Source organism: Pelodiscus sinensis, chromosome 9, assembly GCF_052426305.1.
Source record: "Pelodiscus sinensis isolate ZL-2025 chromosome 9, ASM5242630v1, whole genome shotgun sequence".
NCBI lineage: Eukaryota > Metazoa > Chordata > Testudines > Trionychidae > Pelodiscus > Pelodiscus sinensis.
Genome location: NC_143060.1, coordinates 21,645,745 through 21,662,109, shown reverse-complemented (window position 1 = coordinate 21,662,109; position 16,365 = coordinate 21,645,745). Strand labels below are relative to the sequence as shown.

At 40.7% G+C, this 16,365-nt stretch overlaps 1 protein-coding gene across 16 annotated transcripts in view; it reads left to right on the top strand.

Moving 5' to 3' along the window:
- Positions 1–628: 628 nt before the first annotated feature.
- The window catches only part of GNG12 (G protein subunit gamma 12), a 74,335-nt gene continuing 58,598 nt past the window's right edge, over positions 629–16,365 (top strand). For 8 of the 16 annotated variants that reach the window (XM_075936211.2, XM_075936206.2, XM_075936200.2 and 5 more), the window contains exons 1-2: positions 629–905; positions 1,491–1,528. The gene's annotated coding sequence lies outside the window, so the exon portion shown is untranslated. The remainder of the gene's footprint in view (positions 906–1,490; positions 1,529–16,365) is intronic. The other 8 variants (XM_075936196.2, XM_075936203.2, XM_075936212.2 and 5 more) reach the window with 5 other exon arrangements.

Genomic DNA, 16,365 nt, shown 5'->3' with positions numbered 1-16,365 from the left:
TGGGAGGGCCTTGTGGTGGTGAGCTGGTATGATCCCCTGGCACTGAGGCAGTCAGTGCGTGTTGCGGGAGTGGGGGAATGCCCTGGCAGAGGACTGGTTGGAGAGTATTGCTGAGGACAGTGTGACCCCTTGGCACTGGGATGATTGTGTGAGAGTGTGTATGGGGGCATCGTGATGCTCTGGGGTATTGTGAGGGGGAGTATAAATCGGGGGAGGGGAGTAATGACGCCATGGGGACGGTGTGAGGGCAGGGAGATAATGACACTGGGAGGCAGGGTGAGGGGCGTGTGACGCTATGGAGGGTGCTTTCATGTGGGGGGGGGGGGGGGGACGCTGTGGCGGGGCGGTGTGAGGGAGGGTATGACGCGGGAAGGGGGGTAATGAAGCCGTGGGGGGAGGTGTGAGGGGGGTATGATGATGGGGGGGCGGTGTGAGGGAGGGTATGACGCGGGAAGGGGGGTAATGAAGCCGTGGGGGGAGGTGTGAGGGGGGTATGATGATGGGGGGGCGGTGTGAGGGAGGGTATGACGCGGGAAGGGGGGTAATGAAGCCGTGGGGGGAGGTGTGAGAGGGGTCGGTGTGAGGGCGGCGGGGTAATGACGTTGTGAGGAGGTGGGGGGGGGGGGGAGAAGCAGCGCAGTGTCACCCGCTGAAGCCGCCGCCTCCCCGGGCTGTCCGAGGGGACTGGCAGGCAGAGCCTTGGCGAGGAGCGTGGGCAGGGCGCCGCCAAAGCCCAGGTCCTATGGCGGGCGGGAGAGCTCCGGGCCCCGCCGCTTCCCCCGCCCGGGGCCAGGCGGAGCCAGCAGCGGGAGAGGGAGGAGGAGCGGGTGAGAGGTCGGCCAGCTCCGGTAGCCCACAGAGGCTGAGTCCCGGGCAGAGAGGGCGGCGGCTCGCGGCGCCCTGCGGTGAGTGCGGCGGCCCAGCTTGGGGGGCGGCGCGGGGCAGCGCTGGCGGCGGGGCGGGAGAAGCGGCGCCCGGAGGCTGGCGGCAGAAAAGTGGGCAGCGCTGCGCTCCCCGCGGTGTGGCCCTCCCGGGCGTAGCTGGCTCTGAGGCTGAGGTGACATGACTGGGGGCGAGGGGACTCCTGAGACCCCCCCCCGCTCCCCACTGACCCGGCTGGCTTTTGGGGAGAGGATCCCGGGAGACCTGATACGCCCCCCCCCCCCCCGCCCTCTGCTGTCGCTGGCAGTGGGACAATGAGGGGTGATAACCTAGTTCTCCTGCTCCCCCAGTGTGGTTAGCGCAAGGCGAGTGGTTATTGGATTCCTCGCCCTGCCTGGGGAGGGAGCGAGTGCCAGAGTTGGAAATGATGGCAGGGTATCGGGAGTGATCTATTACTGGAACTTCCCAGCAAGTGTGGCAATAACACCTACCCTGGTCTCCACCTGCTGCTGCCCCTTCCTTAGATTTGAATCATCCCTGTTCAAACTCTGCCCCATCTTTGTGATGTCTGATACATTTAGCAGTAATAGTCCTTCATATTTTTACAGGCAGGAAAAGGAAATAATTGTTCCCATCGAGGACCAAGGTATGACAGGACTTTAAACTATAGCAAAATGGATTTTCTGGTGATAGTTGCCACTTTACCACTGAATACTTACTACATGTTTCTCCAGGCCAACAGATTAGGAAAACTAGTTTATAGGAAATCTGGTAACAAAGAAAGAAAGGAGTTACTTAAGTTGCCCTGTCATGTTTAGTGTTTGGCCTGTCTGCTGCTGGCAGCAAGGAACTTGTTGAAAATTCCATCTGGAGCTAAATTCTGCTAGTATTTATCTTCTCCTCATTAACCATTTATCCCCCTTCCCTCCCCCCTGCTGCTTTTGAGGATAGAATATTTTCACTAGTTTAATGAGAGCTTGTGATACAACTATTATACTGTTTTCAGAGAAGCTTTTAGGTGATGTCAGAAGTGTATTTGTTTTAAGAAAGAATTTGATTCTGCTTTGAAAATGTATTAAACATTAAAACATCTGCCTATGAGTATGTGTAGTCGTCTCTGGTGTTTCAGCTGCAGTATTGAATGTATAAATCTGATGACAGATCTTAATTAGCAGACATTTTAGTTAGCAAGTTTCTGCTTTTTTAACTTCCCCACAAATTTGATTAAAACATTTGTTCTTAAAGCCAGCATATCTTTTAGACTGATATTATTGAATTTGTTACATAGCCTTATTAAAAACCCCATTGATTTATTAAAAATTCCCTGAAGTTCTTATTAAACAAAAACATAGTTGTAATAAGTAACTTTGTCCATCTATTGTGAGTACTGATTATTTTTTATTCAGTATACCTTTTTAGTGTATGTTAGTGATCTAAGCAGGAGACTGTAGTCAGACATAGCTGAGCGCTATTCTTAGCACTGCCACTGATTCATTCTATGGCCATGGACAAATCACTTAAAGCTGTGTCTCATTTTTCTCAGCTGTGTGGGGAGACACAGACTTCACTGGTTCTCTGTGCTAGTCCAGTAGTCTGTCTTCAGGTAACAAGTTGCAGATTGGGTCTAATTAGAGCACCTAAGTAGAAACATGGTATGTTATTAACTAACATTATTAATCAAAATGCCCACATTTTATCCTCACCAAAACTTGTTCTATACATGAGTTGGTTTTAGTCATTATTAAACTGCAATATTATATGCCAGGCTAAAATTTGTGACTTTTTAGTGAGAGTTCTTTAACCTGCATCAAGATCATGTAGCTATTGTATTTTTATCATTAATGTATAATGATGTATAATCATAACAGGTTACTTAGTTTGTATTTACCTTACTTGTAGATCATCTTAAAGTAAAACTCCATGAGTAAGTGACCCACACTGTATAGTTACAGTATTGTGTGCTGGTCGAACACAAACTAAATGAGATTAAAGGATTAGTATGCAGTTAATGACTTCTAAATCCTCTATTTCATCCCCCTATTGTATATATTAGAGCAATTTGGGAGCTCTTTAATCAAGTGCTAAAGTGTCAGAATACATTTAATGAATTGCTTTCCCATAGAAATTAAATAGTGTAATTTTATCTACATAATTATAAATCTAATCAAATTACATGTATTTAGTAATAAAACACTTTTAAATTTTTGAGATCTTTTTCAAAACGTCTAACTTCAGCTCTTTTTAAGAGATGTTACTGACTCAGATACATGCATACTTTTATTTTGTTTTAATCTTTTAACACATACATTTACAACTATTTGTTTTATTTAAACAACATGTATAATTCACATCTGTAATTATGTAGTAACTTATTCAGTGGATACTAAAGCTATGAATTCTTGGACCCAGGTCCTGCAAAGGCTTAGGAATTCTGAGCTTAACATATAACAATGTGCCTTTGGCTCTAAGAGTGCAACTTGTGGAAGGTCTTGTGTGCTTGGCTCCACAGAAGGCTTATGTATTCTTGAGATACTGGAATTGGAAGACATTAAGCAACATAAGCTTTACAGAAGACTGAAGTTCAGTTGCTTACAGGGCAAAGCTCCCCAGCTGCTGATTCTTGATCTGTTGGTTAGGCCTAGTGGTGGAAGCAAACCTATAAGAATTATTCCAGTATCTTTGTGCTAATTAGCTGTCCATCTCTATCCTATAAGTACAAAGACTACATGAAATTGGCAAATTTAAAATGGATGAAAAATCCATTTTATGTAATTTAAATTAATTTGTGAGACTCACTAGCATAGAAATAAGCATGGTTCATAAAAGGATTAGAGCCGTTTAGAAATAAAATCAGCATCTTCATTTATAAAACAAAGGATAAAAATGACAAGGGTTATCAGTCCTCTTGTTTAGGGTATTAAGGACCAATAGCCTGAACCTACTTAAATTGAAGTCAATAATAAAACTATTTTTAACTTCAGTGAGAGCAAAATCTTTAATCAAATCCTGAGTTGGGATGAGGACTTGCAATTGCCAGTGAAACCAAATCCGCAGGTTGATTGGCATCTTTCTGGATTTGGTCCAGTTTTATCACTGCTGGATTCAGGCAGTTTTTTTCCTCAGTGTAGTGATACTGCATGGACTAGACTCAGTCTCTCTAAGGACTTGTGTACACATGAAAATTAATCCAGAATAATTTAAGATTTTAAAGTGGATTAACTGTCCATGTGTGGGTACTCTTGATCTAGAATAAAATCATCCATATGTAGAGTTTATCAGAAATGACTATTCTGGAATAACTCCCCATGTAGACAAGTCCGAGCCTGAATATCATAATGGTACATAGGAAAATTCTGCAACTGATGTGGCAGTTCCTCTGTTCCTTACTATAAACCAGTGTGTGTGTATGACTGGATGTGTAAATCAGCTGAGGGGAGGGCGGCAAGGTTAGCTTTATAAGTAAACACTTTTCAGTGTCTGGTTTCCAAGGGTTAATTAGGACTATCAGTGAGTTTAAAAATATCTCAGCAGTGACTTTCAATAATAATTGTGTTATAAGTATTAGGGTTTCAGGATTTATTTTCACAGAAGAGCAACATATGTTACTTGGTGGGGGAAGAGTGTAGTTTCTTTACTTAGGTATGAACAAATTGTTTTGTTTTATGATGGCACAGCTGGCAATGAAATGGCAAATTTAGACATCCCACTTACAAACTTTGGGGTATAACATTTACAGTGGAAAAACAATATAGGAAGTCAAGAAGGTGGTGGAGGTAGGCAATGATGATAGACTGCTATTGTCTGCCTTTCTATGTCTGCCTCTGCCTTCCTCTATGGGCCCGGGCAGATTTTCCCCCTCTGCTCTGGATGTGCAAAAGATCCAGAATATGGTTGAACCCTGTTTAGTTCAGAGCACCTGCCTGTTGCTCTTACAGCTATTTAGGTCTCTGTGCTTTCTAATTCAGGGAAAAGTTTTGAAGATGGGAGAGACAAGTTGACTCTTAACCATTTGGATTCACCTGTTAAACCTGCTAGTACAGATGCTTCACCTTTGACATTGGTGAAGTGTTGGCTGTGGAACAGATTTGGTACTACTCCCCATTTTGACTCTGTGAACTACTGTTTCCCATCACTGTGGCTGAGCACTGAGCAAATAGTGAATTGGGGAGAGGGGAGTGCTGCAGATTCCTGTGCCTCTTCGCTCCATTGTTTATAGGAGACCTCACATTTGCTTTCACATTTATTAGTTGTACATTGAATTTAGTATAATATAATTGTTACATGAATCATCAAATTTTCTTTGTGGATCGGCAGACTTTTCCATCTTGTTTTTTTTTCCAAATGGATAGGCTGTCCCCAGCCTGCACCTATTGAATATTTAGTTAGACTGGCCTCTTTCTGGGATTGGTAATCTGTGAATGGTTTCATTAGCCACATCTAAAGAAGGTATGGTAGGTTTATCCACAATCACAGTGGGAAAGAAAACACTGTGACTGTTATTGTTGGATGTGAATAGCATCTCCGTAGATCTACTATTGAAAAGTCCAGAGTTTCTAAAAATCGCAAAATGATCTAACATTTTAGTGTATATGTGCACAACTGCTCATTTTACATGATATGCACAAATGATCAAGTCCTAAGTAATTGCTTTTCACTGTAATACATAACAATTATTTGTTTTACTGTAGTAGTATTAAAGTAGGGTCCAATGACCCCAATTGATATTAGTGCCCCATGGTGCTACATGCTGTATGTAAACATAATAAGAGATTGGTTCTGCCCTGAATAGATTGCATTTAGGGTTGGGTGAATGTTTTTAGCAGTTAGTAAATTTGCTAAAAAATGCAGTTTCAAGTGAATAAAAAATATAGGATTTTTTAAAAAGTCAATTTGACAGTTTTTTTTCTTTGTTAAATGTTAAGTTAAATTGACTCCCCTCCCTCTTTTTGCCTCCAATTTTGGCAAGAAAAAAATCAATTTAGTTTAAAAACTACAAGCATATTTTTGGATTTTTCAATTCAGCCATTGAATCAAAAATTGATTATACAGTCAGCTCTAATTATGTTCTAATGTAATTGATATTGGCTCAGTAACATTACTTTAGTAGGTGATGATACTGTGTCCCTGGGACACAGCACTATACCTTGCTGCATGCTCCTGGAAGGAATAATCAGTTTAGAAAGGGGGCTTTTGCTAGTCAGAACAGTCCTGATGTTTTGATAGTTAATACTAGTCTGAGACTTATGTGTTGTTCAAGAATTTTGTTCCTGCAATTTAGATGTCAGCCGGGCTGTTTTGGAACAAAAAGCAAATTAGTTCTGTTTACATCATCTTGCGTCCCATCCTTTTTCCATATTTTAAAAATCTGCAGTACAAACATTTCACTTTCTTTTACATGATTTAGTTTTGGTTTTAGTCATAACCTTGTTCTAAGCTTTTTTTTTCCCAGTCTGCTTAGTGTACAACTGTTCTGTCACAAACAGTTAAAGTGAAGATCCTTGAGTATCAGGTCTCTTAAGTCTGGAAAATGCAAAACTGAATTTTATCTTCGTGGGTAATGCATATAGAAAATCCATTCTTTCATATGGACTAGAATTTAAACATTGACTTCATAGCTTCAGAGACTGGTATTTTCAGTTCCTCACTGAATCGTTGTCTTGCTGTTTGTGACCCACCCTTGTTAAACAGGGAGTTGTCTGGAGTTGTAACATGTTAAAGAAAGTTCTGCTGGGTCTTGCTTTCTTAATACAGTAGATTGTTATCTGTGAATGCTCATGCAGGTAGGTGTGCTGAGGAGAGCACAATGTTTGGAATGACTTTTCTCACTTGCTTTGGTGGAAATTGGGCAGTTGTATTAAGGCTAAAAGACAACTGTAAATTTCATGTAAAAATTGAGATTAAATACTCCTCACATGTAATACAAAATAGGAAAGGTGAGTTATACTGTTCCTTGTGCTGATATATGATTTACTACAAACAAGAACTCTTAATTAGCTTTTCGCTGCTACAAACTAAAGGGAGATCAATGGGGAGTGGGGAGGCAGGAAGCCACAGCTATTATGATTTCCTCCAAGTCAGATTCTGATACCTTCTTCACTCATGTTGAGTAGCACCTTGTCCTGAAAGTAGTCTGACTGAATTGAATGATACTGCTTTTAGAATAAGTTACTATTCAACTTGAATGACACTCAGTACACCCCCTCTGCCTTCCACCCACCTTGGATGTCAATAGCTAGGAGGGGAAACAGTTGTTTAAAATCATTCAATTGGGTATCATTTAAAAAGAAAGAATATAGGCTGAATATCAGGAGGAATTTTATGACCATCAGACTTGTTGATATGTATAACAGTCATCCAATGGAAGTGGTAGAAGCCCCATTTTAAAATTAGATTGGAGAAAATGTGAAGAAAATGTTTTGTAGAGAACACTTGTGCATTGGTGGGGAAATATAAAAGTTATTAATCATCTAGCCTTATTCAGTTACTCTTTCTAATTTGATCGATGTAGGCATTCATCTTTATGCTTTAATAAAATGGTGGGAGTTATTTGCTTATCATAAGACCATAAGAACGGCCGTACTGGGTAAGACCAAAGGTCCTTCTAGCCCAATATCCTGTCTGCCGACAGTGGCCATCAGAGAGGGTGGACCGAAGACAACGATCAAGCGATTTGTCTCCTGCCATCTCTCTCCAGCCTCTGACAAACAGAGGCCAAGGACACCATTTTATCCCCTGGATAATAGCCTTTTATGGACCTAACCTCCATGTAATTATCTAGCTTCTCTTTAAACTCTATTATAGTCCTAGCCTTCACAGCCTTCTCTGACAAGGAGTTCCACAGGTTGACTACACGCTGTGTGAAGAAGAACTTTCTTTTATTAGTTTTAAACCTGCTACCCATTAATTTCATTTGGTGTCCTCTAGTTCTTCTATTTAGGAAACTAATAAATAACTTTTCTTTATCGGCCCTCTCCACACCACTCATGATTTTATATACCTCTATCATATCCCCCCTCCGTCTCCTCTTTTCTAAACTGAAAAGTCCCAGTCGCTTTAACCTCTCCTCATATGGGACCCGTTCCAAACCCCTAATCATTTTAGTTGCCCTTTTCTGAACCCTTTCCAAGGCCAAAATATCTTTTTTGAGGTGAGGAGACCACATCTGTACACAGTATTCAAGATGTGGGCGTACCATAGTTTTATACAGGGGCAGTAAGATATTCTGGGTCTTATTTTCTATCTCTTTCCTAATAATTCCTAGCATTATCAATGCACACAAGCATACTTCCACCATTCTGCATCAATTACATATTCATCTAAGAAGCCAATGCTGTTTTAAGTTAGGGTGTGTGTGTGGGGGGAGGGGTTAAGGCACAGAGCTGTGTAACTTTTTGTACCTCAGTTTCTTCTCCTGCAAATCAAGACATACCTAATTCACAGGAGCATAGTGATTTGGTTCATTGATATTCTTACTTTGCATTGAGGTCCCTGGGTGGAAGTCTGTCTAAAAGTATAAATATAAAGTATCCTGTCTATTATTTCTTTGTTGAGGTAGCAATCCTCTTGATGTCTTACATGTAATTACATTTCTTTTAAAAATTATAAAAAATCTTTGGGTCTACGGTGGCCAATACAGTCCCTCTGCTTTGCTATGTCCAGTGTTCCTTGCATGAAATAATATAAGATTTATATGTTATCTTTCATCAAAGGATATCAAAGTGAACTAATTTTGTGAGGTGTATCTTTTATACAGGTGGGCTGTGTCTAGACTACATGCCTCTATCATCAGAGGCATGTAGATTAGACACATAGGCAAAGGTAAATGAAGCTGCGATTTAAATGATCGCGGCTTCATTTACATTTACATGGCTGCCGCGCTGAGCCGACAAACAGCTGATCAGCTGTTTGTCCGCTCAGCGCGCTAGTCTGGACGCTCCCCTGCCAACATCAAAGCCCTTTGTTGGCAGCCCCGTTATTCCTCGTGGGACGAGGTTTACCGGGGCTGCCAACAAAGGGCTTTGATGTCGGCAGGGAGCGTCCAGACTAGCGCGCTGAGCGGACAAACAGCTGATCAGCTGTTTGTCAGCTCAGCGCGGCAGCCATGTAAATGTAAATGAAGCCGCGATCATTTAAATCACGGCTTCATTTACCTTTGCCAAAACAACAAATCTACATGGCTCCGTCGATGGAGCCATGTAGTTTAGACGTACCCGTGGAGAAGTGTGATTTGATCAAGATCACCCAGTAAGTGAGTGGCAGAACCAAGATTACAATCCAAAATTACTCCATTCTTTGCAAAAATAGGTGATGCTCCCCAGTCCCTTCCTACATAGCATGACACTGCTACATATTTAGTTTTAAAGGACTGGATCATCTAAAGGTGTTGGTTGACCTGCAACATCTAGATAAATAGCAGGTGGGAGGTAAGCAATGGTGCAGGGTTTGGTTTCCAAAGTATGGTGTACAGTAGCTAATGGCTGAGTGGAAGGAGAATGAGACTTGGTGGATAGTTTTTAGGGATTGATATGGGACAAAGAATTGCAGGCTGAGATCATGTGAACAAGTTAAAGGAGATACTCCACTTGGCAGTTAGCGTCTTATTCTGAAGTAGTACAAACTATCATTTTTATTTATTTCCTGTTTATGAAACCTTTCCTTTCAACCATAAATCATACCAGATGTTAAAAATAATTTTCACTTTTCTTCTTTTTTGTCAAACGCCTATTTGTTTTAAAATTGTTTGTACATAGGAAACAGAATATTTTTATTTAAAAATTAAATGCAATTTAGGAAGTCTCCAGAAACATTTTCACTAAGCTGTCTGTTCCTGATTGGATGTGTTTAGATTTCTGTTGTGTTAAGAAAATTTAAGCATGAAAACCTAAGAGTTGGTTTAATATACAGTTACATGCTATTTGAACTGCCTGTGTTTATGAATTTATATCCGGCTTGTTGCTTTAAGTCATTAATCATTTCAATAAGTAATGAAACCTTTCAGGAAGAAAATTTCTATTCTGTTTTTTTTTTAAAGTCAAGTTCACATAAACAGGAATTCACAATTTGTTACAGACTTCAGTGTCTCAATGAAATAAATGAAAGTCCATTGCAAAACAGTTTGTATCAGTTTGAACTGAAAGAATAAGCATTTGTGGAATAAGATCTTTTGCAGCGGTACTGTGTGTGGTTTTTAGGATGCTTGTTAAGAAACTTTAGTTATAATAAGTGTGGCAGATATTTTATCCTGACATATATCCTGTCGCTTGTATATCTGTTAACTTCTCAGACATAACTTTGAAGAGAGTAGGAGTTTAAATAGAGAGTTTTGGGTAACACACAGTTCTTAAATATTTATTTGTTCTAGTGTTTTCACATTTTATGAATATGAATCTGTTGAAAAGTAGCTGGGCATGTTGACGATATTATTTTTCTGGAATGTACAGTTAGTCTAGAAAAGATGTGGAGATTCATCTGTGGCTTCCATAATTCATTTCTACTTTGAGTTTACTAATATAAAACTGAGATAATGGTGCAATCCTGTAATCTTTACTCAAGTTAAAAAGCCTGACATGGGCGGTTCAGTCTTACTTGGCCTATTCTCTTATGTAAATGGTGCAGAAGATTGAAATTTTGTGTTGTATTGCAGCTGTTTTGTTTTTATAACGTATTGTTTTTCTTCTCTCAAGAAGAATTGTATTGTTTTTCTTCTCTCAAGAAAAGAAAGGATTGTAGGTGGATCTGTCCAAGTGGCATAGGTAAATCCAGTTTGGCAGGCTTATGCTGTTAACATAATCTGAGCTGGATTTACCTAACTGAAAGAAAAAATGACTGATTTCTGTGGTGCTCCTCAACCCTGGCTCTCCAAGTATTCATGCATACCGGGGTGATTTGTTAAAGAGCACAAGTTCTTGAGCTTCTCTGACAAAATCTGTTTAGTCTTTTTTTGCAAGAGATTTGTTTGAATCCTGATGACCGGGAAACTATCTGAACAAAGAAGAAGGGGAAAGACCCAAATAATTTCCTGTTTAAACCATGGCTCTAATGTCAGTGCTGGGGTGACTGTACTTTTCTCACAAAGGGCAGTTCTCCTCTGTGAAGGAGATTATGCAAGGTCAGATCCACCAGATGGAAGTATGTTCTGGTGCTGTGATTGTTAGATTTTCTTAATGTTCCCCTGCTCTGAGGTAGGACCATGTTTCCTTTCTGCAATTACCCAGTCCCTATTTGGCTGTGGTCCTGGATGCTATTGTCGTCTTCAGAGGTGGGGATGATGAGTTCATCTATATGTATATTGTGTGTTAAACAGGAGCCATTTGAAGCCACACCCACATCTGGTCGTAGAGGTTCATTGTCTATTATAGACCTTTGGGTTACTGGATAACTGGATATTCTCTCACGTCACTGTGAGGCAATAATTTGGCTCCAGGGCCATCCCAACCACAGCTCAAGATAGACTGGATTGCTTTTATGCTGTAAAGTCCAGTATGATTATGTTTGTTCAGTTCTCCTTGTTTACTGTTCATTCATCTGACCATTGCTAAATCTCTGTCCTTGACCTGTCCGTGCTTCCCATTGGTACTTTATCACCAAATTGTTTCAGGACCTGAATTTCACTCAGGTGTTTGCTGTGTTTTGGTAGCATTGGCAGCAGCAGAACTTCTTGTAGGAGTTCCTGAGACAGTGGCAGAACATTAGAGAGATCCAAATTCAGTTGCTTTGCCAACACTACATCCAGGTCATCGTGCAGGTCTTGTGTCATGTTGAGTTCCTGGAATGGGACATTGTGGATCTTTGACCGCCTTGATGTGTGGAACTTGATACTAAAATATAAGTGTGACAGGGTGGACCAGCCCTCGAGCCCCCTGCTGAAGGCTTGTGTCCCTTGCCACATCTGTCCCTGCAAACCATAGAGAAGTCCTCCAAGGAAGCTAGAGGTGCAGGAGTTGCAAAGCCAAGCAGCAGTAAGCTGTAGTGGAGATCTGAAAGAGAAGATGGGGTGACTGTCTGGCTATGGGAGTGGCAGCACCATGGAGAGCTCCAAGTGGAGAGCTGGTGAGAGACTGTGGTCTATGGATAGACATTGATGGACTATGATGGAGCCCTGAGGTAAGGGTGAAGACACTGTCTCCAGGAGGGGAAGCCCTGAAGGTACCATTCTCTTCAAGAGGGGAATAGACTGAGAGACCATAGAGAGGGCACCAAGATGGGCCCCTGGAAAATGTATGTCCCTGAAGGGGTGTTTGAGTCTCACAGAGTGTGACTCAGGTAGAGGGCTGATTAGCCACAAAGGCTGATAAACTGAGGCAGTGCAGGCACACACACTTGGCCAGATGGGGTGCTTTGAGTGCTGAGTGTCATCCCATTACAATGAACTTCCAGAGTGCTTGCTGGAGGAGAATGTATGAAGGGAGCACTGATTTTTGGCCCATTTCACTGAGCTGCATAACACTTAAGGAGCTATGAGAATTTTTTTTTGGTTTGGAGAGGAAGACTGTGGACTGTCAGCAGATTCACTGACTCCAGCTGCCCAGGGCATGTCTGATATCTGATTCTCTAGAAATCTAGAAAGCATTGGTGTCCTTCAGTAGTGTTTGATACTGTGAGTCCTATGACATAATGCACCATGGGTTGCCCTGTCTCACTACGGAGAAACAGTGTCTGGGGCCCTTCTGTCCTAGCAGGGGCTCTGTTGTGCTCTCTGCAGGCAAAACCTCAGGAATAGATGGGCTGTCTTCTACATTTTATAAATATTTCTAGGATCTTATTAGTCCTGATATTTTCCTGGGTGGCCCTGGAGTGCCGCCAGGGGAATGAGCTGTCCCTCATTTGTCATGGGGCAGTAATTATCCTGTTGCCCAAGAAAAGGGACCTTTATGATGTGCAAAACTGGAGACCTATTTTTTTCTTCTGTACCAATTGCAAAATCCTACTCTATCCTGTTTAGATGCAGTTTTTCATTTTTTCCTCAATTGTTACCATTTGATCTCTTTGTTTTTTTTGTGATAGCTTTTCAGTGGCTAGGAACTTTTTTTCTCCAGACTTGAGTTTATTCTAAAACTGTGATACACAGCCTGGATTTTTTTGTTTGCAATATGTTGTTTTTGTTCTTGTTAATGGGTCAAACCAAACTGGTCATTCTGATCTGTCTCAAGGATAAAGTGAGGGGTTGAGGGGTGTGATGTGCTGGGGTTTTTCTGCATGGTGATCATGGTCTGCCTGTGGATTCGCTACCTTTTTATAAACTCACTTGTAGTCTAAAAGTGTTTTGATTGACCTGAGGTATTAATAATGTTTGAGCAAACTTGATTCTGGTGATGCCACAGTGATGTGTAATGTTTATTTGGAGTGGATTTGTTGCTATTTATTCATTTGTATATATTTAACATTTTAATTACACTTTGAATATATTTAAATGTGATTTTTATAAAATCTGTGAATAAAAGTGTTATCCACATCACATCTCTCCTCCCTCTCTCTTCTCCCTTTCCTGTGCTCCAGACCCAAAGACCTTGCTGAATCCTGACAGACATTTCTTGGAAACTGGTTTATGGAGATGAACTGATACATGTGCACAAAACATTTTCGTTTCAAGAAAGAGCATATTTTGCTGAAATGAGAATTTACTGACTGACTTATCAGTTCTGAATAGATACAGAACTTGCCCAGAGGTCTTTCTCACTGGTGCAATCTGGTGTGAGATTTTGTAAAGGGGGAGCATTGCATTGGTTTACACTCACTTCACATTTTGAAGTTTTTGTTCTTTGCCATAAGTGCTAGAAACTTAATTAAAAAAAACAACAATGTATGCTCTCATTTTTATGAATTGACACTAGAAGTTCATGGGAGAGGTCCTAAACAAGCCATTGTTTCTCTTGGAAGTACAGCAAGACTTCTTGGCAGGGTAAAAAGGACTAGTCGCCAACTACATAACTGGATGGCACAGAGCACATTTTCTTCTTTTTCTTTTAACCATGTCTGAACACCTATTAAAGAAAACCAGGGGAAAAAATCCTAACCCCTCAAAAGGACATAGATGTAGTGTTTGGAATGTACTGTTCAACCCATGTAAATTTATTATATTAACTGTCTGATGCAACATCAGTGTGAGAAATAGGGTGGCTGCATGAGCTAGAAAGGCAGAGCAGAAATACTGAAAATCCTTTTATACAGTTTTATAATGGAACATGTTATCTATGCACTGCTCACTTTGGTCACTCCTATCAGTTAATTGTGCTAAAAACCAAATCTATTAGTACCAGATTGGTGTTGCCACAGGGTGCAGAAGTAATGACAAAGAAGCAGAACAAGTAGTTACTTGGATAGCATAGCAAATGGGCTCCATATATGCAATATAAATGCTGCCCTTTTATACTCAGTGCACGTGGACTGACAAAATAAAAAAGCAAATCATAAGGAATCTGAGAGAGAGAGACTTCAGTTTGAGAAGTCTCTTATTACTTCAGCCATTGCCACACAGTTTCTTAGTGTTCTGTGTTTTCCGTAACATCTTAACTGTGTGATGAATTCTAAGTTAGGCACAATGGGAATTAAAGATGACTCTAAATTCCAGACCTGAATATCTTAAATTTTGAAAAATTTCAGATCCATGTCCAAACTTTGGTGTTTAAATTCCTCTTTAACTGAAACTTTTAAGAAGTACAGGCACATTCAGGTAAATATAATATATATTTATAATATATATATTATAATGAGAGAGAGCGTGTTATATATATAATACACACAATAATGTATTTTAAGCAATAGGGATGTGAAAGGTTAACCGATAAGTATCACCCTTAATGGGTGATGCTTACTGGCTCCGGTGAACTGATGGAGGCTGGAGTACTCTTCCCTCCCCTCCCCCCTTGCTGGGCTGGAGTGGGCCCCTCCTTAATTGGTTAACTGGTTAAACTTCATGTTTAACTGCTTAACGAATAACATTGAATTTTACATCCCTATTAAGCAAATATAGCAAAGCCTTGCTTACTATTTGTTTTCTATAGTCTGCACAAAAAATTAGCACTTTTATAGGTGTTGGGTATATTATGTTTCTTTAGAAAGTGTTGATTAATTTCACAGTTAAATGATCAATTAGGAAATTAATCAAAATAATTTTTAAAACTAGGAGCTCTAATTTATAATTGCTCTGAAAGCCTTAGATTTCCAGTACTTGCAACAGATAACAGATTTTCTGATAACAGATTTTTGGACTGTATGCTGCATTAATAGACTTGAGCCACCTTTTGGGATTGGCACTGACGTGGCCTCCCCCAATTAGTAGAAAAGCAGTCTCCATGCTGAAGAGCTGTGCAGAATATGCTTTTAAAAATACCTTCATGACTTACTAAATATTTATTTAAGTATCTGTTGTGTTATGACTAAATCATTCTAAATTTCCTGTTAGTTGTCACCTGAGTTTCCAAAATCATTCAGGCTGCACTTTCTGCACTACTATGTTCTAACTGAGGGGTGTGTGGGAATTGGGAACCCCTGCTGCAGGTTATGGTCATCTCAGTTACTTAAAGCCGGGGCCTAGAGAAGGAAAGCACCCCGGTTGGGGGGGAGGAGGGGAGGAGGGAAGCAGTGTTAACAAACAGGCTTACTAACTAGTGAATTTCCCCCCCCCCACACACAAGCAACCAAAAGAAGCAACAACAACAAAAAAGATAAGAACATAGAATGCATATTTATTTCTATTCTGTTTAGGCCCAGTAAAGAATAGTGACAATTGTACGTTTTTATTATTTTCTGCAATAAAAATCTACATGAATTACGATTTGGACTTATATATGTGCATATTTATTTGTTTTTCCTAAAATTAGTTATGTATTTTCGGAAAAATTGTCAGAATGGCCATCACAAGAGTTGGTGGCTGTACTCTGAGGCCACCAAAAATGTCTTGTTTGACCTGGTCTAGGCTAGAATTTAAGGGAGCTTTGTTAGGTGCCAATGACTTTTTGTGGTAAAATTCAGAAATATCACTGCAAAAAGAAAACCACCTCCACAAGAGGCATACAGCTCTTACTGCTGATTCTTTAGCAGTGATGTGCAAGTGAAGACACTTTCTTACTGTTTATGGAGCTTGTAGCCTCCGTAGGATATCTCACAATGTGCAGGTGACCACTCTAGCCAACAGCTCTGCTGCTCTGACACCAGGTAAACAGATGTCTTCCCGCTCCTTGTAAAGCCCTGGGAAATTTGAAACTCCCCTCCTTTTTCTTGGCAAGTGCTCACTTAGGGTGTGTCTAGACTACTGAGTTTTGTCAACAAAAGTGGACTTTTGTCGACAAAACTATACCTACGTCTACACTACCGCTGAGTTCTGTCGACATAACGTCGACAGAACTCAGCAGTTTTGTCGATGCTGGTAAACCTCATTTTACGAGGCATAACACCTTCTGTCGACAGAGTTCTGTTGACAGAAGGTGTTATTGCCTGTAGGGTTGCGTCTAGACTACAGGGTTTTGTCGACAAAACTGAATGTGT